This window comes from Nicotiana tabacum, chromosome 3, assembly GCF_000715075.1.
Source record: "Nicotiana tabacum cultivar K326 chromosome 3, ASM71507v2, whole genome shotgun sequence".
NCBI classification, from domain to species: Eukaryota; Viridiplantae; Streptophyta; class Magnoliopsida; order Solanales; family Solanaceae; genus Nicotiana; species Nicotiana tabacum.
In genome coordinates, this window is record NC_134082.1 from 132,575,382 (window position 1) to 132,582,395 (window position 7,014).

Consider the following 7,014-nt stretch of genomic DNA (forward strand, 5'->3'; position numbering starts at 1 on the left):
TCTAAGATTGATTTACGTTCAGGGTATCATCAGGTGAGGGTTAGGGAGAAGGATATTCCAAAGACGACCTTCCGGACAAGATATGGGCACTTTGAGTTCTTGGTGATGTCGTTCGGGCTAACAAATGCCCCAACAGCTTTTAGGATCTCATGAATACTATATTCAGGCCCTATATTGATGTGTTCGTGATTGTATTCATTGATGACATTCTAGTGTATTCTCGTTCGGAGGCGGAACATGCGGGCCACTTGCGGATAGTATTACAGACGCTTCAAGATCGTAAGTTATATGCTAAGCTCTCCAAATGTGAATTCTGGCTGAACTCAGTAGCATTCCTTGGCCATGTGATATCTGATGAGGGTATTAGTGTCGACACTCAGAAGATCGATGCAGTAAAGAATTGGCCGAGACCTACAACACCATCAGAAGTCCGCAGCTTCCTAGGGCTAGCAGGATATTATAGGCGGTTTGTAGAAGGATTTTCCTCTATATCATCACCATTGACTAAGTTAACACAGAAAGCTACCAAATTCTAGTGGTCTGACACTTGTGAACGTAGTTTTCAGGAGCTGAAGAATCGATTGACATCTGCACCAGTGCTCACTCTTCCTGAAGGAACAGAAGGTTATGTGGTATATTGTGATGCCTCAGGTATATGTTTGGGGTGCGTATTGATGCAGCGTGGTAATGTGATTGCTTATGCATCAAGACAATTGAAGAAGCATGAAAAGAATTATCCAACCCATGATTTGGAATTGGCTGCAGTAATATATGCTTTGAAGATATGGCGACACTACTTATACGGTGTCCATGTTGACATCTACACAGATCACAAGAGTTTACAATACATCTTCAAGCAGAAAGAGTTGAATTTGAGGCAGCGTAGGTGGCTTGAATTATTGAAAGACTACGACGTCGAGATATTGTATCATCCCGGTAAAGCCAATGTTGTGACAGACGCTCTCAGCCGTAAATCAATGGGATGCTTAGTACATATTGAGGCAGGTAGATGGGGGTTGATTAAAGAGCTTCATCAGCTAGCCAATATGAGAATCAGATTGTTAGACTCTGATGATGGAGGTGTTACTGTACAGAATACATCAGAATCATCTTTGGTAGCCGAGGTAAAAGCACGACAATATGAAGATCCTATCTTAGTACGATTAAGAGAAAGCATTCAACAGTGTAAAAGTATGGCTTTTGGGATCGGAAAAGACGGGGCACTGAGATACCAGAGCCGATTGTGTGTGCCTAATGTGGCAGGGTTGCGAGAGAAGATTATGAATGAGATTCATCAATCCCGATATTCCATCCATCCCGGCTCGACAAAGATGTATCATGATGTCAAGGAGCTGCATTGGTGGGATAATATGAAGAAGTCTATTGCAGAATTTGTAGCCCAGTGTCCCAATTGTCAACAAGTAAAGATAGAACATCAGAAACCCAGTGGATTGCTTCAAAATATAGAGATTCCGACCTGGAAGTAGGAGGTGATTAACATGGACTTCATTATTGGATTACCTCTCTCTTATCATAAGTTTGACTCCATCTGGGTGATAATTGATCGACTTACAAAATGTGCCCATTTTCTGCCAGTAAAGACAACTTACACGGCTGAAGATTATGCAAAATTGTATATCAAGGAGATTGTTAGGCTTCATGGTGTTCCCATATCTATTATATCAGACCGAGGAGCTCAATTTACGGCTAACTTTTGGAGGTCTTTCCAGAAGGGTTTAGGCACACAGGTAAATCTCAGCACTGCATTTCATCCGCAGACTGACGGACAGGCTAAACGTACCATTCAGACACTGGAAGATATGCTACGAGCATGTGTTCTAGATTTTAAGGGGAATTGGGATGATCATCTTCCACTCATAGAATTTGCCTATAACAATAGCTACCATTCCAGTATTAAAATGGCCCCATACGAGGCACTATACGGGAGGAGATTTAGATCACCAGTTGGATGGTTCGAAGTCGGTGAAACAGAATTATATGGCCCAGATTTGATTCACCAAGCTATTGAGAAGGTGAAAGTGATACAGGAGCGATTGAGGACGGCACAAAGCAGGCAAAAATCTTATTCTGATGTCCGACGTTGTGATCTAGAGTTTGAGGTTGGTGATTGGGTTTTCCTAAGGATCTCACCAATGAAGGGTATTGTGCGTTTTGGGAAGAAAGGTAAGCTGAGTCCAAGGTATATCGGGCCGTATAAAATTCTTTGACGGATTGGACAGGTTGCTTATGAGTTAGAATTGCCATCCAAATTGGAATTTGTCCACCCGGTATTCCATGTATCTATGTTGAGAAAATGTATTGGAGACCCTTCTCGAGTCATCCCTATCAAAGATGTACAAGTTACAGAGGACCTATCATATGAAGAAGTGCCAGTGGCGATATTAGATCGGCAAGTCCGCAAGCTGAGAACAAAAGATGTAGCTTCCGTCAAAGTATTGTGGAGGAACAAAAATATGGAAGAAATGACATGGGAAGCAGAAGAGGAGATGAAGTCTAAATACCCTTACTTATTCCAGAATGAAGATAACAAGGATGCTGGTGGAAGACAGGATACATTGGAAGGTGAAACGACTCTATGAGGTAAGCAATAATTTGAGAATACTCCTCCTTAATACAAAATGGTGATATGTAGATAATGTAAATACGCATAATGCTTTGTGTAGCCTTGTGAAGCCATATGATGGGCTTAATTACTTGCAAGTTTTGCTAGTGACCATTTTATAGGGGAAAATTGATCGGAAATTTCCATTGGAATCCACGATGATTTAAACTCCCCATAAACCCTTACATTCGAGGACGAATGTTCCTAAGGGGGGGAGGGTGTTACAACCCATATCCACATGTGTTAGTTCATGCCATATATTAGTTAACATAAATCCAAGAAGGAATAATCTTTGAGATGGTAAGAAGTCAATCCTATTGGTCTTAAGTGATACAAGAGTGTATAAGGGTGATTAACCAGTATTAGAAGTTAAACAAATCAAGGATGTTGTAACTCGTATTTTCAGGTAATCTAGCGGTGCTTAATACACTCAAGAGGTCATTTATTAAGGTATTTTAATCATATAATATCCGTATCATAAGTCTTGAAGTCAAACGAGTTATGAAACAAAAGTCGACAAAAGTTGTCGCAACTTAGGTTCATAATTTTACTTAAACATTGGGTCAAATGTTTCTAATTTTTTCTCATAATTTACAAGGAATTACGGGGTGATATACCAACCAAATTAAAGATCTAGGAGTCTAGTTTCCAATGTATTAAACCGTTTATCAATACGATCTCGGAGTAGAGAGATATTCGCGCTTTCGCGAGACTGCGCCAAGCACCTCTCTATGGGGCCCACTAAGTCGGTTTAAGATATTTGGACCTATATAGGATGACTCCAACCCATTTTAAGTCATTTATTTTCACTATTTTCAGACCTTAGAACCCTAGGAACATCCTCTCAAGGTTCTCTCAAGATTCAAGACCCAAAAAAAGGGCAAACAAAACAAATCAAGTGTCGGGAATTCCGTGGCGCTAGTAAGTCTCTTGTTCTTCTTGTTGTTGCTCATTTTTGTGTCGTTCCAGCTCGTGTGGGAGGTTGTTTTAAAGGGTTTATGTTCTGTAAATACTCCCTAATGTTCTTAATATCAATCCTAGGTGATTTCAAGCCTTCTAAAGTGATTCTAGTGCCGAAAACACTAATTGATTGCTAGTTTCGTTTTTTTGTTGTTGTGGCAGCATTGGAGGGATATTTCATGGAAATTTAAGGTCAAATTGGAGTTGTTCTTTCTGTATAAAGGTAAGGAACCTCTTACTCTATATGTATTTAAGATTATCCAAGTTGCGGCTAAGCCATTGAAGCTAGAACTTGTGAGATATATATCGAAAGGCTTGGTAGTAATGTTATTGTTTTGTGGACTGTTTTGCGTTGTTGTTGGGCTGCGTATTTTACTACTATCTTGTGGAGTTTTGGAGGAGGAAGGGTGTGGAGAAACACCATATATATGTAGGGTTATGGGCTGATAGTTATTCGTAACATTTCCAGGTTGTTTGACACGACTACGGTGGTCGTCGTATGTATGGAGTGATTAGGCTGTGTGTGGACTATTTTGGGATGCTCAATATGTTTATTATTGATGTTGTTTGGGCTGTTTGGTGACTGTTTTGAATGGTGTGAGGTCATATATATAGGGGAGGTTCTGTCCGTTTCATCGTAAAATAGGTTGTGGTCGATACATAATAGTTATGACGCTTAAATGATAACGATAGTATCGTTTCTCTTATTGTAGACTAAGGAGTTTTGACAATTGCATAGCTTGAGATTGGGGAAGTATATACAAGGTATGTTAGGCTATCCCTTTCCTTCTTTTGCATGACTCCGATTGTACATAATGTAATGAACGATCTTCCAAGATACTCTACTCTTAGAAGCTAGCAGTACTTACATTGTTTTCCCTCTTATGGAACGATTGATGTTAATGTTGCTTCTCTTAGTCTTATGTTATCAATGTTGTTGGTACTTCTTGATTCTTATAAGGTTCATAGTGAAGAGTTAGTCCTAATAACGTGTACAGAGGATACCGACCTTACGTCACTCCGAAAGGTTTAGAATGTGATTCCATGAGTCGAGCATGCATTATATATATGTATCTATTTTACTCTACCGAGCCACACTATAGTTGGCCGGGTACGACACCTATTGTGCAACCACTGATCAGTTGGGTTTTACCGAGCTCCACGTGGCCGGGTACGATTCTACCGAGCCTATTATGGCCGGGTACGATATGATGATGATGATGCCCATAGAGGCGAATGCTTTAAAGGTTTATGTATTTATACATATGTATCATGCATTTCATGTAAGTAGCCCTCAGAGGTACTAAGATGTTACAGGTTGTATATTCTCTATCCTTGCTTACATTACTGATCGTATTTATGGTTCCTTGCCTTACATACTCAGTACTTTATTCGTACTGATGTCCTTTTATTTGTGGACGCTGCATGTCGTGCTGCAGGTCCTGATAGACAGGTAGGTGCAGCTCCCCCACCACAGTAGACTGTCCAGTTCAGCGGTGATTGGCGAGATCCCTTCTCCGGACTTGCCTTGGTCTTGGTATGCAATTTTTGTTATAGACATTATGGGTATGTCGGGGCCCTGTTCCGGCTATGTTGCAACACTTATGTTCTTTTAGAGGCTCATAGACAGGTGTCGGCTCATGTATAGTTTGGTATGCCTTGTCGGCTAGTTTTTGTTGTATAGTTTTTCATAGTAGCGTGGTAGCTCATACCTTATATGTAGTTTCTTGATTGTCTGGTCATCCCCTGCTATGTATGTTCATGCCGTCATATTTTATTGCTGGTTGTCTATGATCTAGGTCTACCATTTATATTGATCTCGTCAGCCCTAAAAGATAATAATGAAGGTTAGATGAAATGTGCGTTGGTGCTCGGCAAGTGTGGTCGGGTGCTAGTCATGGCCCTTCAGTTTGGGTCGTGACAGCTGGAGTCGATTTACTTGTTTCTGTGTGTTAGCATGGTTCTCTTTACTTGTGTTAGCATGATTTTCTCTACTTGTTTCTGTGTGTTAGGATGGTTTTCTCTACTTTGTTTCTATACGTGTTAACACAATTTTCTTTATTTTGTTTCTGTGTGTGTTAGCATGTTTCTCTTCACTTTGTTTCTATGTTAGCCTATTTACCTGGTTCTTTTAATCCCTCATGGTCACCATGCTTCGAATATATTATGCTGAATCTTTAGCCTACTTATATCACCTCTATATGATGGTGTTCACTCATCTCTTTTTTCTTTCTGGATATATAATTGGTCTTGTTTGTTTGCTACTTCTGTTCATTCGTCTATATTTATTTGTTGAAGTATGCAGAATCATGACTCCCCATGATTGACTCTGATTCTTAACTGTTGGTAATTGAAAGATTTTCCTTCAAACCCCTAGAATTCTATTCGTCTGTTTGAATTAACTGATTTCATTACCTTATTTACTATGGTACTTTGTTTTACTTAGTCTTTCCTTAATTGGGTCCTAATTGACTACTTTATGCCTACTGAACCCTGGCTCCTTCCTTATTTAATTATGCACTAATTCCTCTTCTTCCCTTATATGGTACTAAATCTTCCCGTTTGACCTTGATTCCCTTAACTTAAGGAAGCACTTCCTTGAATCTCTAATTGATTGATTCTGAGTTCTTAAATTAGTGTACTACTATGATTTTTACCTTATTCTACTACCTATTTTCAACTATAAATTCTCTAAGTATTCACAAACAAGGGACGAACACTTGGCTTTCAAAAAACTCCTCTCTTATTAAAATCTCTGTTCTCCTCTCTTCCTTATGTTATTTGCTACTACTAGCTGGGTGCAAGCCAAGGCTAATCATTTGTGCTCTTTGGGTTCTTTCATTCTGCTTACTTCTCTTCACTGGTATGTCATAGTTTAATTTAAAACCTCAACAACAACATGTTTATCTTCTTGTTTCAGTTTCTTTTATTTCTAGCCTGCTTTTACTTGTGGTTCTGTTGTGAAGTTTGTAGTTAGGCATGCTAGTATGAATCCCCTCCCTTTAAATTCATGTGTTCCCTTGTGTGATTCAAGCATGCCTGGACAATTATTTTTATTCAACTGTGTGCTTACCATTCTTATGAGTCCCAAATCCCTATTCCCCTATGTGTTTATATTCTCCCCGATTAGTTTGTGATTATGCCAATTTCAGTTATTGTTGAGCATGTCCAATCCAATCCAAATACCCTTGCCAGGGTTATATGTTTGCAGTCAAATGCTTATCACTCCAACCTTTTCAAACAATCTCCATTACTTCACTAACTACTTTCAAACAGACTTTTAAGTCTAGTCCTTAGAAAACTTCATTCAATATATGTCCTGCACTTTCACTATACTCTTAGTTAATAAGTTCTGCCCCCTCTAGTATGTGTACTGCCTTGGGATCCTCTTGAGAACCCTCTAAACTTTGGCATACTGAGGCTGGCCTTTC